This window comes from Triturus cristatus, chromosome 11 (assembly GCF_964204655.1).
Source record: "Triturus cristatus chromosome 11, aTriCri1.1, whole genome shotgun sequence".
Taxonomy (NCBI): Eukaryota; Metazoa; Chordata; class Amphibia; order Caudata; family Salamandridae; genus Triturus; species Triturus cristatus.
The window spans coordinates 523,517,212-523,536,244 of NC_140594.1; the positions used below are offsets into that span (position 1 = coordinate 523,517,212).

The 19,033-nt window shown below is 48.8% G+C and overlaps 1 protein-coding gene across 1 annotated transcript in view; it reads right to left on the reverse strand.

Annotated features, from left to right (window-relative positions):
* LOC146784506 (zinc metalloproteinase-disintegrin-like VLAIP-B) overlaps positions 1-19,033 on the reverse strand; it is a 3,216,124-nt gene that overhangs the window by 2,832,247 nt on the left and 364,844 nt on the right. The gene's annotated exons all lie outside the window — the stretch shown is intronic.

Genomic DNA, 19,033 nt, shown 5'->3' on the forward strand with positions numbered 1-19,033 from the left:
AGATCTTAAGACCTAAGCACATAATCATAATAAACATACATAGAATCATTTTCCAACAATATTCCGGTGCCGAACAGCGGAAGAAATATAGTTGTAGACCATTAGGAAAATGAATTCATCTTTTAAAAGCAAAAGATAATGTAACGCGGCCTGACAATTTCTTATATTTAAAACTCTCGAGTGGTTCTAAAAAAGCACGTCTTGGGTTAATATAAAGTTTACAAAAAAACATAAAATGCAAGACTGACTGAATCACATGGACACAAATCTAATTTGGCATCGCAATACCCATCATGTGGCTATGAAACCAGTAAGTGGGAGATGCCCGTCCTGAACCTTATAAGCTAAAACATTTTAACATGGGGTGAAATAAAAAGAAAGATAGGTCTCAGTGCCTAGAGAGTAAACTAGCAATGGGTGGTCAACAACCCTTTTTTTTTGCCATCTCTTGGTTGTCTCTAATCAAATAGGAGTGTAATAAATATTCTCTTTTCAGCTTTGCTCTTGATATTTTAGTTATGTTTCCGTGGGCTGTCGAGGCAATCCGACAGTCACAATTTCTCCAGCTGATCATTTATGTAAGTAATCCAGGGGATTTTTTTTACACAATCCAATTTTAAACAATCTAAAATGACGGCGCGATTCAGAACTGCTTCTTCTTTTGCCAGAATGTTGTGCCACAGTAATAAAGGTGCTAGTTGTATACGAAAGGACAGCGGGATGACACCAAGTTCGCTATGACAGATGGTGGCAGCAGTGCTTTTAGGGACTGTCAACAATCGTTTGATAAACGTATTCTCAGCTCTCTGTAAGCCCATGATATTACGAGAACCCCAAACTCCAGCACCATACAAAGTAACAGCACACGTACGGGCTTTATAACTATCTATGTAGGCTTTTTTTTGTAAATCTGAAAATAGCCTACACATTTTGATTGAAACCCCTGGTCCTTGCCGCTACTAAATGGGACCAAGAACTTGTTTGGTGGAAGAGAATTCCAAAATAAGAAAAGGTGGGCATGTAGGACAGTTTTTCATTATTTACAAAGCATGTCTTTAAAATCTTGGGGATTTACCTACCACCATGATGTGAGATTTCGCTACTTTAGTTTTTAGGCCAAGATAATTCATAAAATTATTTAAACTAGTTAAAAGCTTCTGCAACCCCACCCCAGTTCTGGACATTAAAACATAATCATCTGCATATAATAAGGCTGGTAGGGACCTACGGCCTATCAGGGGAGCATCCACATTCCCGTTTTTAATATGGCTTTCTAGATCATTTATATATAAACAAAATAGAAAAGGTGCAAAAACGCAGCTCTTACTGACCCTGCGATCCATCTTTATTGGGACAGTGAGTTCACCACCTGCTCCGTATCGAACTCTCCCCGTCACTCCCTGAAGGATTGCTGCTAAAAAATGCACAATAGGCGGTTCAATGCCCATGGTCAACATCTTCTCCTAGAGTCTCTCTCTCTGCACCCAGTCAAAAGCGGACGTCAAGTCCATGAACCCAAGATGGAGGGATCCAGGCTTGGCTAGAGTGTATTTGCCTATGACCAGGTGCAGATTGAGGCACTTTTCGACCGTGCCCAGGCCTCTCCTGAAGCCGTATTGGATATCTGAAAACTTCCCATTTTCTGTTACTCAGGTCTCCAACTTCTCTAATATCACTCAGCCCATAATCTTACAGGAACAATCGATTAAAGATACCGGCCGGCAACATCCCCCAATGTAAATCAAGGGGCTTTCATGATATTATAAATCGGAGCACAGTGCTAAGGTTGCTCAGAGCAGTTCAAAGTCAGCATCACATTACAAAAAAGCTGACTGGGGCGCAGATGTTTTTTTGTGGGCACACCCAGACTCTGGAACTCTCTTCCCCAGGAACTGAAACTGATTTGTTAGCTTTTAGGAAAGCACTTAAAATTGGCTGTTTAATTAGTAATCTCAATCTTGTCTCACCTATGCAGCTCACCTTTCTGAGAAGTAACTCCTAGACATCTTAAGGCATTTCATTAGGTCTATTAACATAGAAGCGGTCGAATTCAGACCTAATACTGAGCAATTGGGGAATGACATCACCACAATCACCTGGTCAGATGAAACCATTGCAGCCTAAGTACGGCAGCACAGGGAAAAATGTGCAGCTTGGGGAATCGACAAGAGGAAATCTGCGCCAACTCAGTATCTGAGCCCCTTGCTCCGGCCACTGCCAACAACAGGTATGTTGAAAGTGGCGATTGGCCCCAGAGCACCCCACAGTAGTCAGGAAAAGACTACAAATAAAGTCAATCATTCTAATTACAGCAGTTCAGCAGCAGGTCTATCCCGATGGTCTCCAGCAAGTCATGATCACAATTAGCAGACCTTTCAGAGTCGCATGAGGGTTTCCCCAAAGCCCCCCGCCCCAGGACCACACTTCTGCACCTGTAACATGAACAGCCTTGACGCAAAGGAGGGGGAGGGCAATTTCTTATTATCTCTACATGACCATGATATCTTACTCCTGCAAGAAACCTAGCAGCAGGCAACATCAATCGTGGGATTCAAGGAATATTTTAAAACGGCGACAAAAGAGGCGAAGTCGGGAAGAGCCAAAGGGGGCATAGCGATTTACATCTCAACTTACATCTTGTGGGCACATGAAGACGTGGAAGTGGGCCTCTCATGGATGCAGTGTGTTAAGATCGTAGTAGATCCACATACCACACTATTAATTGTAAGCTTGTACATACACCCAGCCCATAAGCACACAACCAAAAAGATCCAGACCTCGACTTAAAGACTTGAATTGTATGTATTCAAAAGCTTTCAAACTTGTATTGTTCACACCACCTTGGGCCCCAGAGGTAAAATGCCTGTCAACATCATCCCAGACATTCAACTTGAGGCCCCTCATATGGAAGGACATGACAACGAGGACTAACATGGACTTCATCACCAAGCATCTCACACAGGAAACAACAGACTGCAATTCTGGTCTGTCTCCTGTCCAGGCATGGGAGAATTTTGTCAAAACTCCTATTGCAAACTTTCCCACAAAACCTTTAAGACTTCAAGATATTAACCAGAGTGTGGGAGAATGGTTAACACCACAATTCTATGTCAGTACCGGAGGCTTCGTATTTTGCTCTACTTTTTCACTTTAATTCCATGGCAGCCATTTTAATAACATCAAAAAAACCACATTTCCCAGAAGTCCAGGGAAATTGAAGAAACAAACAGACATGAACAGCATTGTCCAATCAGAACCCAGGATCCATCATATAGCCCTTCATCAGTGTCCTGGTCTTCCTCTTTTTTCGCTGCTCGCAGCCACAGATGAGTGTTTTCACCTTTTATTCATGAGACTTTTCAACGTTATAATGTTTATGACATGTTAATGCTGTTCTTGATTTATTATGGCGGCAGTTTTGGGACCACTTGCCGTTCCTACGTGACTTTAGTCTGAGCTTTTGTTTTTCATTATGCCGGTTTCTTGATTAGGTGGTGGCAGTTGCTTGCTGGTCCTACGTGACTTTGTTCTGTGGCTGTTTGCCTCGTTTTGCAGGTTGCGATGGTCAATCGCGGTCTGCTTTTTGGCCCTACGCAACTTGATGGATGTCAAGTTTTACCCTGAGGTAGAGTGCTGTGAACACCTCCAGCCGCTAGGTGGCGCTGCGTGAGCACACATTCTCCATGGTTGATGATGCGCGGAATTCGGATTTTTTGTCAGAATCCGATTCCGCCCGCCGCCTTCCAGAGCCTCCGCCCGCCCCTGGAGAGAGACGCCCTCGCGGAGGGTCGGTACTAGGCCTGGGCAAAAATTTCGTTCCGTTCGCGGAAATTGCGATAATTTGACATTTTTGCGTTCCGCGGAGAGCGCGAAAATGTCAAAAATTCCGGTTTCCGCAGCTTGGCGATAATTTGTTTCTTGCTCGCGCTGTAAAATGATACATTCTCGCGCGCGCGCGATCGCCTTACCTGAATCCCTGCGTTCGCCGACAAGTTTTCTTGATCCGGTCGCGTTCTCCATGAGATGTTGTATTGTTTTTAGCCATTTGCGCTGTCTCGCGACAGTTCGCGCCCGCAGTGACGTCATGCGTCGCGCGATCACGTCTTTCTTCTCGCGATCATGCACCGCGAGAACAACTCAAAACAAGATGGCCGCGCCCGCAAGCAACCACATGGGTAAGTTGGCGACCCGCAACCATGCAGAAAATCTCGCGAACATGCCGGAAAAAAACTTCCGCATCTTCGCGATATTTCTGCTTGTTTGCGATAATTTTAAACATTCTCGCGATAATTTGCGAAGGTTAATTCCGCAAATTCCGCCCACCCCTAGTCGGTACAGGCTGTGAAGCCTGCTTTACTCAGACGCCCTGAGCTTCTGCTCTGGGTAGGTGTTAGTTGTGCTAATAGACACCCGGCGTGGATGTATTTTTTTCAATCAGGCTCTAAGGTTGGCCTGCATGGGACACCCTCCCAGGGGAGTCTTTGGGCCTTATTGGTAGTAGCAATAAATGTTTGGCATCAAGCAGGGTAGTGTCCCGGGGCATAGATGCCTTTTGAGAATGGGGCGGTGCCCTATATACATATTCACAATTGCTGGTCTCCAGCGCCCTTAGAGCAGTTTTTCCTCAGGACTGCTGGAGGTATTCAGCAGCCCCACTGGCCTTAAGCAGCTTACGGGTTGGCAGCATCAAAGGGCCCTAGTTTAGTGAGACATGTCAGACCAGGCAAACATGCAGTGGGACGAGGAGCCCTCAGCCCAGATTCCGTGGGATGACTATTTCTATGACATGGTAGACGCGTCAATCTATAGAGCTGTGGAGGAGGTAAAGGCCCCCATGAAGGAGCGCTTAGCGCAGCAAATTGCGCATGGATGCACGAAGTGGGCTCTGCCTGCGACAAATGCCCCAAGTAACCCGGAAAGGGCGCAGGGGGAGGAGCCAGTCCCAGCAAAGCACCCGAAAGTGGACGGAGTTGACCAGGACGCTTTTACCCGTTTGAGGGAAGCATTCCTTGCCCAAAACCAGTCCTTGGCAGTTCCTGCAGATCCCGCCCCTACTCCCATACTGCACCCGCCCGCAAGCCTGAAACAAAGGGCTGGAGATGATACCCAAGGGTATACAGATGAGGAGGCCAGCCCATCCAGGCCATGGCGCCCGGCGGCAACCCCTGGGCCTACTGACCCTCAAGGGGTGGGAGACAGCTCGGACATGTTGGATCCAGAACTGATTGTACACCCTCGGTCGCCTGAATGGGCGCCCTCCACGAAGGTGGCGAGCTACATGGCCAGTAGGATTTGTACTCCCATGGGGAAGGAGGCTCGTAGCCGCCTCCGGACAAGTGCCCTCGACCATCCCTTGATGGTAAAGTTGCCCTGACTCCTGAATTAGATCCCAGAACGGCCACGTTCTTGGCCAAGTTTATTAAAGACCCCAAGAAGGGTATAGATAGGTCCTTGAGGGCGTTCCAGGATAAGCTTTTGGACACCCTGGGTCCACTGACCATGTTCCTGGACATGGCAGAGGACGCCAAAATCTTGGGTGCCCTGATATCTCCATAGGCCCTTACTGGTTGGGCACAGAGTGCAGTGGTGTTCCTGGGTAACGCCAAGTGTGCGCTCTCTACACAGCGGCGACGTTCCTTCATTATTAAGGTGGACCTGAAATTGGGCGACCTGACTGATTCCAAAGCTGGGCGGTGGCCCAGGGTGGATTGTTTATCAAGAGCTCGGCAAATTCGTGAATACGTTCACGTCCCTAGATATGGCCCAGTCCTCTATCAAGGTTTTCTCTTCCAGGGTTTTCCGTGGGGCCCGTCGAGATAGGGGCCACCCGACCTGCTAGGCCCCCCAAAACTCCAGAGGGCAAGGCTCCATGTGGGGGCAGTATCAAGATCAAGGCCACTATCACAACTTCTACCCCTACTGCGGACGACGATCAAGAGGTCAGGCCTTCAGAGGGGGCAACAATGCCTCTAACGCCGGTATGTGTCTCCACCGCTTTCTTTGTGCAAGTGGGCAGCCATTTGGCCAGGTTTGTGCATGTGTGGGAAACCATCATGAGCGATGCTTGGGTGTTACAAACAGTCCAAGGTATTGGGATAGAATTCTGCGGCAGTCCCAGTCAAGAGAGCAGACCCAGGCCTATCCAATTCTCACATTCAGAGGCAGAACTGATCGATGCAGAGGTTTCCTCCCTCCTCGACAAAGGGGCAGTTTGCCTCACATCGCCACATCTGCAAGGCTTCATAAGCAACTTGTTTTTGGTAGACAAGGCGGATGGGAGGGCAGCGTCCTGTGCTAAATATGCGCGAGTTTAGTGGTGGGTTTACCGCCATTAAAAATGGAGGGAATCCACCTCTTGAGGGACGTTTTACGCCCGGAGGATTGGATTTAAAAGATGCATACCTAGCAATCTCTATTTTTCAGCCACACCGGAATTTCCTGCAGTTTCTTTTGCCCCAGCGGGTGTAACATTTACCACTCTCCCTTTCGGGCTTTCCTCTGCTCCTTGGTGCTTTACGAAGGTGCTGAGACCAGTCGTGGAGAATTTTCGGCCTCAGGCGACACGCCTCATTGTCTACCTCGATGACATGTTTCTTTTGGCGCAAGATTCTCGACAGTTGCAAGAGCAGTTGCAACAGGTGGTCAGGCTGTTAGAGGGCCTGGGTTTCGTCATAAACACCAAGAAGTCGCTGTTGGTTCCGGCTCAGAAGGTCATGTTCTTGGGTTTCGTGACAGGCTCTACCGAGGTAACACTCAGCCTTCCACTGCGGAAGATGTCTAAGATTAGCCACGAGCTGCGCCAGACATTGGTAAAAGAGAGAGTACCCCTCGGACAGATTTACCGCATAGTGGGGCTCCTGTCGGCTTCCATCCAAGCCATTTTTCCAGGCCCATTGCACTATCTGGCCCTGCAGCGGCTGAAAGCAGGACACTTGCAGAGAGGGCTTCCTTACTCTCATCCAGTGTTCCTGTCCGACGAAGCACGGGAATAGATTCGCTGGTGGCTCACTCATAAGGTGGCGTGGAATGGCCAGGCAATTTTCGGCTCTACCCCAGACCTGGTTATCGAGTCAGACATCAGCAGATCAGGCTGCGGCGCAGAGTGTGTGGATTTTTTGACAGGAAGGTCTTGGTCACTGCAGGAGCAGTCTCTGCATATCAATTGTTTGGAGCTTTTGGCGGGGTCCTTCGCCGTTCGTTGCTGGACCAGAAACTAGGTTCAGTCGCGTGTGCTTCTGAGGATGGACAATGTCTCGGCAGTCAGGTACATAAATCACCTCGGTGGTACTCGGTCGAAGGTTCTCTCAGACCTAGCAACAGTCCTTTAGCAGTTCTGTCTCGATCACTAGATTTCGGTGACAGTGGAGTCTCTTCCCAGATGGAGAATCGGGTCGTGGATTGGCACTCACGCCACTTTTGAGATTCCAGTCTTTGGAAGTTGCACCCGGAGGTTTTTGCCATGGTGTAGAACCTTTGGGGTCCTTTTTCGGTGGATCTTTTTGCCTCCAGACTGGATCATCAGGGGGCTTGGTTCTTAAGCTGGAGACCAGATCCTCTGGTGGCGGCCACAGATGCTTTCCTGCAGGATTGGACTCAGGAGCAAGCTTATGCATTCCCACCTTTTGCGATGATCACAAGAGCGTTGGCTCAGATCAGGCGGCGACAGGCGGAGATGGTTCTCGTTACCCCAATTTGGAGATTGCAAGTTTGGTTTCTGATTCTACCGGAACTTTCTTGGGATTTTCCCATCTGTCTCCCCCAGTTTCCAGAGCTGCTTCTCAATCTGGATCAGGTTCCACATCAGATGGTGCTGAACGGGTCCTTACACCTAATGGCATGGAGGATTACAGTAGGTCGATCCCCGGCCTTCCAGCATATGCTGAAGACCTCTTGTCCAAGTCCTGGTCCAATAGCACGGTTAAGAGATACTGATCAGTCTGGAGTAGATCGTGTCATTGGTGTGTGCGACGGCGTTGCGATCCCGTGGGGGCAAACATAGTGCAGATCTTGAATTTTCTGACAAGCCTGACCCAACAAGGTCATGGAGGCATCAGTCATTAGGATCCTGAAACAGAAGCCCAATCTCCCCCCGGGCCCAAATGACAACCATACAGAATGGAGAACCGCCTAGAAACATATACGTGAGATCACAATATGCATCGATTAATACCGCACAAGTGTGCATTACCATCTCGGACTGATTGCTCAATACAAAAAATAAAAAAAGCCTTAACTCCTTCCATGCTCATGACGAGCTCAGCTCGTCAGGAGTCACAGTGGAGCCAGGCTCATGACGAGATGAGCTCGTCATAACAGCCGCGGCCCGCACACGCGCGGTAAATTCCCCACCTGTGTAGGAGAATTATTCAGTGGGCGGGGTCGTGACGAGCTCAGGGGCGCCGCAGACCCCCCCCCCCGCACCGTGGGGGAATTACCCACGCAGCGAAGGGGTAAATAAAACACCCTGGAACCCCTCCCCCACCCTGCTTCCCTGCAACGTGGACTTAGAACTGCCCACCCCCCAATTTGCAGAGCGCTTGAGTACCCATAGAAAACCTAATTAAAGGGGAAACGCTACACAACCAACGTGTCCCAAGACTCGGCCCTCTTCCTGCCATGGAAGCAGTGTAGTTGCCCAGAATGAAAACATAGAGAACCAAACAAAGTTAGGACGGGAGATCATAACCTCGAGGCCTCAAAAAGAAAGTCCCATCCCTCCCATTTCCCCTAGAGGTCCAGTCTCAATGAAGAAAAGTCTTGACATTTTCATTCATGAGGGAAAGCAATACACAATGTCCCGTGCACAAATAATAAAGGATGATTCATCCATAACAACCTAAGGATGACGCCCAAGGACAGTGTCAAGTTCGAGGCCAATTACAGGACAGGAAATGAAACCCAGTTCGTGTTTAATGGAACGATACCTGCACCATCGAAGTTCAATCAATCTTCCCCAGAAGACGTTTGGAGTTGTGTGGATGGCCCTGGAAATCAGCGTTTCGGCCTGAAGATTGCCACCCCTCCAACCAGTCCCGGGTCTCTTCCGGGGTCTGGAAGAAGAGCGACTTGCCGTTGACTTGCACACACGCAGTTTCGCCGGGAAGAGCATGGCGTATTTCAGATTGTGTCCCCTGAGAGCACGTTTAACTTCTAGAAAAGAGCGACGTTTCAACTGCACTTTATAAGTAAAGTCTGGAAAAAAGGTTATATTGGAATTCTCAAATTTTAAGGGCAGACCGTTCCTGGAGAATATCGTCACGGTCGCAAAAATTGAAGATGCTTGCCAGAATAGGGCGACGGGGAGCGCCCGGCTTCGGAGGGCCGCCAGGCACTCTGTGGGTGCGTTCGACGGAGAAGTAGTTGGAGAGGGACTGTGATTGCAAGTTATTTTGAATCAAGTCCTCCACAAACAGATTAGTAGCCGGCCCCTCCGCCCGTTCAGGAACTCCCAAAATGCGCACGTTGTTCCTTCATAGTCCTCCAGTCTGGCTTCTAGGTCAATCGTCTGGGTCTGTAATTGTTTGGCCACCGACTCCAAACGCAAGTGGAGGTTGTAAGTGTTGCGATAGTTCCTTCTTTGGCCTTGACTCGGTCCCCCATATTCCGCAGATCAGTATGGATCAAGTTGACATCGATGGAGACAGTGTCAATTTTATGTTCCAGCGCCGTGTGTACTCCCTGTACCGCCTCCATTATGTCTGCCAGCTTCGGGTCCTCCTCACCGACTGGTATGGTTTGGCATACCAGTCGGTGAATACCTTTCGGTCCGCCAGTTCGGCAGGGCACGTTCCTGTGGAAGGGGCACCTGTAGGAGAGCACCCCTTCGCATGTCGGCTTTTGAGAGTGCTCAGATTTTGTCCACCTCCTGAAGGAAGTGACCCAACTAGGGTCACTTGGGTCACTCTCGACCTCCACTAACCTTCCAAGTGAATGAAGAGTCGATGGCGCAGTAGAGAATGCAATCTAACTGGTTTATTCACAAAGTACAGTGCAGTGGAGTCCAGTCCCCCGTATCCGTAAAACGACCGCCGGCGGCAGTCCTTCTCCCACCTCGCCGCCAAGACCTGGAACATCCTCCCCACCAACCTACTACAGACCCAAGACCTACTGGCCTTCAGAAGACTTCTCAAGACCTGGCTCTTCGATCAGTAGCAGCTCCACCCCCCCCCCCCTCCCAGTGCCTTGAGACCCTCACGGGTATGTAGTGCGCTTTACAAATTCCTTGATTGATTGATTCCTTGATTGGGTCTGACCAGCCTCCTATGATGGCTGACGAGGGACTGATTTGAACAAGCATAAAATTACATTATGTAGGAGGGCGTGGCCAGCCGACAACCGGGATGGCCGCTTTGGGGTAGTGCTCCGGTCGGCTACCGACTAATTCCCCGTTCAAATCCGATAAAATTATCTGTTTGCCCGCACTCTCCTAGGACGGAGAAACGAATCAATCGGCTGCTTCATTTGAGCCGCCTCTGAGCCAATTTGAGTGCCACTCGCCGCTGCCAGCGCTGTTTGAAATCAGCGGCCATGGTGCGAGGGCGGACTCAGCCGCGCTGACATGCGGCCCTTGCCAGCGACCGCGCCGGGGGCCGTTGATTCTGCGAACCTCACTGCGGCCGTCAGCACCTGCCGCCCGAGACCAGCATAACTTGATCGCATCGGCCAGATTCAGCGATCGGCACAGACTCCGCCGGACTACTAGTGAGTGGCGAGACTCCGAGGCGCTGGGTGCACGGCGCCCGGGCCTCTCAATAAAGACTGCCCGTCACGTCAGTACCCGCTTGGGGCCCAGGTGAAGTCTAGATGCAAGCCTCAGGAGCCAACATAATAGCGCTGTGACCTGTGGGCGCTAGGAGGACATTTCCCTCATCTCTGCTCCCTCTCTTCCTCCCCCCTCACCTGAAGATCTGGCCTTGCTGGGAGTTGGGGCCCCGGATTACTGGCCAAATAAAAAGACTTTCCCCCAGGCCTCTCTCACACTCTGAACTTGAGGTGCATCATCCCCATGCGGCGGATCGCCGGGGCAGGGTGCCACCTGCCTGAGCCTTGAAGGTCGCCATTTTGGGCCACACGCGGTCCCTCACTGCAGAGACTCGGGTCCACCGATAGTCTTACAGCTCGCCCGCTGCTTTGCCTACGCAGCCCCCGACACCTCGAGTTTCATCATCTCCTGATTGGAGAAGGGGTACAGGGCATAATGGCCACACAGAGGGGCCCAAACCGTCCACCATTCACAGGCCGTCGAAGTTAACCAACTCTAAATTGACTGAAGTTGAAGGGACGCGGCCGGAGGAGAGGCGACACGCAACTGACGAGGACCCGAAGCTGGCAGACATAATGGAGGCGGTACAGGGAGTACGCACGGCGCTGGAACATAAAATTGACACTGTCTCCATCGATGTCAACTTGATCCATACTGATCTGCGGAATATGGGGGACCGAGTCAAGGCCATGGAAGGAACTATCGCAACACTTACAACCTCCACGTTGCGTTTGGAGTCGGTGGCCAAACAATTACAGACCCAGACGATTGACCTAGAAGCCAGACTGGAGGACTATGAAGGAACAACGTGCGCATTTTGGGAGTTCCTGAACGGGCGGAGGGGCCGGCTACTAATCTGTTTGTGGAGGACTTGATTCAAAATAACTTGCAATCACAGTCCCTCTCCAACTACTTCTCCGTCGAACGCACCCACAGAGTGCCTGGCGGCCCTCCGAAGCCGGGCGCTCCCCGTCGCCCTATTCTGGCAAACATCTTCAATTTTTGCGACTGTGACGATATTCTCCAGGAACGGTCTGCCCTTAAAATTTGAGAATTCCAATATAACCTTTTTTCCAGACTTTACTTATAAAGTGCAGTTGAAACGTCGCTCTTTTCTAGAAGTTAAACGTGCTCTCAGGGGACACAATCTGAAATACGCCATGCTCTTCCCGGCGAAACTGCGTGTGTGCAAGTCAACGGCAAGTCGCTCTTCTTCCAGACCCCGGAAGAGACCTGGGACTGGTTGGAGGGGTGGCAATCTTCAGGCCGAAACGCTGATTTCCAGGGCCATCCACACAACTCCAAACGTCTTCTGGGGAAGATTGATTGAACTTCGATGGTGCAGGTATCGTTCCATTAAACACGAACTGGGTTTCATTTCCTGTCCTGTAATTGGCCTCGAACTTGACACTGTCCTTGGGCGTCATCCTTAGGTTGTTATGGATGAATCATCCTTTATTATTTGTGCACGGGACATTGTGTATTGCTTTCCCTCACGAATGAAAATGTCAAGACTTTTCTTCATTGAGACTGGACCTCTAGGGGAAATGGGAGGGATGGGACTTTCTTTTTGAGGCCTCGAGGTTATGATCTCCCGTCCTAACTTTGTTTGGTTCTCTATGTTTTCATTCTGGGCAACTACACTGCTTCCGTGGCAGGAAGAGGGCTGAGTCTTGGGACACGTTGGTTGTGTAGCGTTTCCCCTTTAATTAGGTTTTCTATGGGTACTCAAGCGCTCTGCAAATTGGGGGGGTGGGCAGTTCTAAGTCCACGTTGCAGGGAAGCAGGGTGGGGGGGGGGGGGGGTTCCAGGGTGTTTTATTAACCCCTTCGCTGCGGGGGTAATTCCCACACGGTGCGGGGGGGGGGGGGGGGGGGGGGGGGGGGTCCGCGGCGCCGCTGAGCTCGTCACGACCCCGCCCACTGAATAATTCTCCTACACAGGCAGAGAATTTACCGTGCGTGTGCGGGCCACGGCTGTTATGACGAGCTCATCTCGTCATGAGCCTGGCTCCACTGTGAGCATGGAAGGAGTTAAGGCTTTTTTTATTTTTTGTATTGAGCAATCAGTCCGAGATGGTAATGCACACTTGTGCGGTATTAATCGATGCATATTGTGATCTCACGTATATGTTTCTAGGCGGTTCTCCATTCTGTATGGTTGTCATTTGGGCCCGGGGGGAGATTGGGCTTCTGTTTCAGGATCCTAATGACTGATGCCTCCATAACCTCCACCTCTCTGGGTCGACTCAAATTGATCTCTTGGAATGTGAACGGGTTGGGTGATCGGATCAAAAGGGGGTTGGTTTTGCAATATCTGAAACGTCATTCCCCTGATCTTGTGCTTCTCCAAGACACTCATGTTCCAGGCACCACATACTGAGTGCTGAATCGCTGGGGTTATAAACTCCTCGCTCATGCGGGGTACACCAGAGGGTCCAGAGGGGTGGGTATCCTTGCACGTTCCTCCCTACCCTTCCGGGTTAAGACAATTACACGGGATCCGGATGGGCACTGTGTCACTGTGTCGGGGGAGTGGGAGGGCCGTTCTCTCAATGTGACCTCATTATATATACCCCCCAGACTCCACTCCTCCACTCTGGCTGTTCTGGGCCTACACATATTAAATTTACCGGAGGGAGACATTCTATTAGAGGGTGACTGTAGCGCCGCCTTGCTTGGAGAGCTGGATCGACTGCCCTCCCGCCAAACTGAACCACAAGGGAAACTACTGTCAGACTTCTTAATGGCTCTGGGATTGACTGACCCTTGGCCCTTCAGAACGGCAATACACTTTCCTCTCCAGGGTTCATGGGAGCCTATCCCGTATTGATTATCTTTTCTGCCACGCCTCTCAGCTCTCTTTGTTTGGCGATATAACCTTCTTACTTAGGGGAGACCATTCCCCGATACTGGCCGATTACGGGGGTAACCCACCTAGCTCTCACCGAGACATGGCCCTTAACCCATGGTATCTCCGAGTCCCGGAGATTCGAGCCAAACTGATGAAGGCCACATCAGATTACTTCGCTGACAATGTAGGTACCGTTGATTCGGATGTGATACTATGGGAGGCGTATAAGACTGTGATCCGAAGATGTTGTGTGGCTGCAGTGGCAGGCCATCGAAGGGAGAAGCGTCAGTGGCTAGAGGCCATTGAACTAGAGGTCGCCACTTTAGAACACGAGCTTGTCGCAAATATCTCCTCAGATACTTCCCACAGACTTGCAGTGAAACAGAAGGAGTTTCACGACATAGCCAGCGAGGCAGCCAGGACGCATTATCGTTCTACCCAGTGTTGAGTTTAAGAAATAGGTGACAAGGTAAATTGTTAGCGTGGTTAGATAGGCGTGAAATTGCTAATAGGTGGGTTGCGGAAATCAGGTCTCCGGGCGGAGAGAGACGTACTGACCGAGACGGGATTGCGACAATCTTCGCCGACCATTTTGAACGTCTCTACGTCACTTCCTCTACTTCCACGCAGGAGGAGGCCGCCGTCCTTCTTCCTACCCTCCCTCTACCAAGGTTAGACCCACAAGACGTGACAGACCTTGACACTCCTCTTGATTCTGAGGAGGTGTGTAAAGCTATTGGGGCATTGCGCTCCGGGAAGGCCATGGGGCCTAGTGGTTTACCAATTAAGTTGTACAAAACGGTCTCAACGGTTCTAGCCCCACACCTGATACGAATGTATGATGAAAGCATAAATCTTGGGAGTCTGCCTGAGACACAACGCCTGGCGAACATTGCAGTCATATACAAGGAAGGGAAACCCCGAGATCAATGTAGTTCCTATCGACCGATTTCCCTCCTTGATCCGGAGATTAAAATTTTAGCTAAAATCCTGGCCCTCTGCCTGTCAACCCACCTCCATAAATTAATCCACCCGGACCAATCCGGCTTTATGCCAAATAAGAATACGGCGCTCAACCTCCGCAGCCTCTTCGGAGTACTGGGTAGAGCTTCCACTATAAGAGAGGATGCGATTATCGTGTCCTTAGACGCTAAAATGGCGTTCCACATGATGGAATGGCCCTTTCTATTTGCATCTCTGGAGAGATACGGATTTGGCCCGTGCTTTGTAGCCTGGGTGCGTCTATTATACACTAGCCCCTTGGCCGGATTCTTGGTTAATGGTGGCCGATCCGTGATTTTTTAACTTGGGAGAGGCACGAGATAGGGCTGCCCCCTGTCCCCATTGCTCTTTGCATTGGCCCTGGAACCCTTGGCGGTGTGGATTAGAGGCGACCCGTCTATTTCGTGGGCTGAATTGGGCTCCGGATTGGTCAGATAGAATATCTCTCTACGCCGATGATATTCTTTTATATTTGGCCAAGCCCTGGTCTTCTCTACATGCTGTGCCTCATATCCTAACTCTTTTTTCGGAAATACTCGGGCTACACCATCAACTGGGTCAAGTCCGTGATATTTGTCCTCCATGGTGGTCCGCCGCGACTTCCTGTGGGCTGTACGGCCAGAATAGTCACGGAGAGCTTCCGGTATTAGGTATTTACGCCACGAGAGGCGTGGATGTCTTCCACGGAAGAAATCTCCTCCCCCGTTGCATCGCCTCCGGGCAGACGTGCGGCATTGAAGGACACTCCCCCTCACTTTACTTGGTAGAGCTGCCCTCTTCAAGATGATGGCGTTGCCCCTTTTCCTATATGTTTTACAAAACGCACCTCATCCTATCTCACCACAATATTTTTTAACGATCGATTCCGAGGACCGAACTCTATTATGGAACGGCGGCACTCCCCGGATCGCCTTGACTAAACTCCTACGTAGTTGGCACGACGGGGGTAATGCACTTCCTGCAATCAAAAGGTATTATTGGGCCTCACAATTGGGGGTCCTTAACCATTAGGCCCACCGCCCCATCATTGATCCAGCATACAGGATGGATCGCCTCAATATGAAGGCAGGCAACTACTTGAGGGCGTTATATGGGGGACCCAAGCATACACCTTTATTTACGCCCACTTCTACCACCGTCTCAATCTGGCACGCGGCTACAGCCACGCTAGGTTGGAAGGGCAAAATCACACGAGTGACTCCACTATTGGAATCTCATCATCTGGGGATGCTGTCAAATTTCCCCGGGTTTGATAAATGGAATCTTATTGGTCTTTCCGCAGTTGCGGACATGTGGGCGTGGGGTGCGGTAGTTCCGTTTGCTGAATTGAGGGCAAAGTACCAACTACATGAAGGGGAAACATTCCGCTACCTACAAGCACGTAGCATTCTTACCAGCGCCACCCCTAAAGGTTCCAATCTCCCCGTCTCATCTCCCCTAGAGGACAGACTCCTGGACGACTATCTCCCAGACAAGGCTATCTCCTTAACACATCGTAAGATACTCAACCTCCCAGACCCACTCGATAAAATCCGCATGAAATGGGTGGAGGACGTGGGGGACTTGACGGATGAGGACTGGTGGGAGATCTTAGCATCTCCCAGGGAGGTGGCAATTAGATCCCGGTTCAAACTTATATAACTAAAAGTATTACACAGAGCCTATTACACTTCCACGTCTTTGGTTAAAATGGGATTAATGACCTCCTCACTTTGCCCCCATGGCTGTGGCTCCTTGGGCACATTCCTACACCAGTGGTGGGATTGCCCGATTCTCCTACGCTATTGGAACAGGATTATGGACACGATGTCCCAAATATGTCAGACATCGATAGATCCCTTACCCAGGCTCTGCCTTTTGAATATTTGGGATGCTACTGATCTCACTCACACGGAACAGTTGTTGGTCACTTTGGGCTGTATCATAGCTAACCGTAACATCGCCAGAACATGAAAGGGAGGAGTCGTGCCTCGCAGTGCAGATTGGGCTGGTGACATGGACTGGTGCATGCAGGCCGAAAGGGTGATATATGAAGGCAGAGGCTGCCCAGGCAAATGGACTAAAATATGGGGCCCATGGAACGAGTATAGAGGGCTTCTATGCTACAACTTTGCAGAGGACGCCACATATGTCGATGGAGATTCCTTCTAGAGCTGTGATATTATTTTGTGTTTATTTGTGACTCTCACAGCTTACTTTGTTCTTGTTTTGCGTATATGTGATGCATATGTTTTAAGTGCTACGCTCTGACTGGCGATTGCTCTCCATTTTGGTTTGTTTTCTGTTGTATTGTCATTCTTTTTTTTCAATAAAAAGATTTATTAAAAAAAAATTACATTATGTATGTTGCAGAGCACACAAAGACCCGCCTTCTTTGGTAAGACACTGGTAGCTGTCGTAATACAATGGGTGTACAGAACAGAAGTTTCGATTCGGGCAGCCTGGCACAAGGTATCTACTGCCCAAGGTCGTCTGGCTTATTATTCCCACTAGACAGGTGGGAGATAGCCTCTATGTAGCAGAAAAGGCATGCGTTAATGGGAACGATTCAGCATTGGCGAAACAAAACTTAGCAAGGACCATTTCTCATAAATGATCAAGTAACAGTTTCGATTACAAAATGGCGTCTTCCAGGAGTAAAATAGTGGCACAGATGTCAACCTAACTAACGTAACTTCTGCACTTACTAGTTGTGTATGTATACAGCAAGAATATATGATTATTTAGCTACATAAATGCTAAGGTAGTATCAAGTAAAATAAGAGTAATATGGCAATAATACATTTCAGTTCTATCAGACCCTCCTTTTAGCATTTATAAGCTAATACCTTTATTCTTGATATCAGGTAAAGGTCTTTAGAATTCTAAAATATAGAAAATACAGGTAATAACTTGTCAGATACAAATGTATAAATGTATATATGCATAACAAAACATATGGAAGAATATGACACTAAACATTAGTAGCACAAGTAACATCAGGAACAGAACCCGCAAGAGAAGTAGTTGAACCAAAAACAGCCTCATCAATTTTGCATACTAGTATCAAACTCCTTTTGAAGCATTATTGTTACATTAGTATCATGAACTGAAATCCTTTTGGGAGAAAGATAAATAGCACAGTATGAGCAGCATAAGGGAAGGCACTGAATCATAACACAGCAACAAATTAAAAGGGCAATTAAATATACCGCCTTTTCTAGAATCCAAACCCAACCACCAAATAAAGACCAGCTCCAGTTACCGCTCTCCATTCCTCAAACATTTTCCAAAATGACTAAAATATGTTGAGCGATATTCCTTTCCATATTCGTGATACCGACCACACACTGCTCTCCTATTATTGGGGATGCACCACCGCTCTTAGCTAAAATAAAATTGAACGCATAGTTTGTTTGCTCAGAGTATATGCGCATACTTTCTAACTGGGTGGTGATGTCACGTAAAGCTGCCACTGTAGAATTAGGCAGAATCTGCAGTTTGCACCCAAAATACTCTCTAGCTCGTTCACCCCTGGCCATGGCAGTGCCACCAAATGTGATAATAGGATAAAGTTATCCAAAAGTGATACCATTACTTTAATTGTTGACTTCCAAATCGGTAACTCCCTCATAAAATTCCTTGGTCAACGTTCTTTTCACACATCTTGTATTTGGTTTACTATACTTGCAAGGTACCCCAAGAGGTAACACCATTCCCAAGGCCACATGCTCTGTGCAGTTGTACATGTTAGAATAGCTACCATTTGATAAAAAATAGAAACCTGGGTGTGCATAAAGCGGACCCTGATAATCCAATGGAGCATATCTAGTATTCATGTCCTTCCCACTAGGGTCATCCTTTTTTCCTAAACGCAAAATATTTTTGTACACTATTGATCCAGAACAATTTAGATACAAATAAGCATCATTCCTATTTATTATTGGGCAACACACAGGATAAATACCTGCCTCTTAAGTAACTGTCAGATCTTGATAATGCCAACCTGTCAGAGCAACATTTCGTTTATCAATATACAGGTTATCACAATACATTTCAGGCATACAACCTGGGTACCCTGTCCCTCTGTGTTTTCTATAATACAAACAAGGGCCAGGATATCCCATACAAAATTCACCCTTTGGAACGATGAAATAGGGAGGACGAACATATGTATAATTCACCAACGATAATGGGTAAGCAGTCCATAAACCTGTAACTGAGTCAGTGGGATAGCAAGCTGTGTTATCTCCGAAAAACGTCCTGTGCATATTTGAGAAAATATTACTTTGCATAGCTCTTTTACTGCGATCTGAAGAGACAATCTGATATAAAGCACACAATGGGGTATCACAAGAACACTCCAGGACCCAAAACATCCCCCGTTCTCACCAATATGAAAACAATATAGAACACCTTCTTTTTGAGCAACCAATC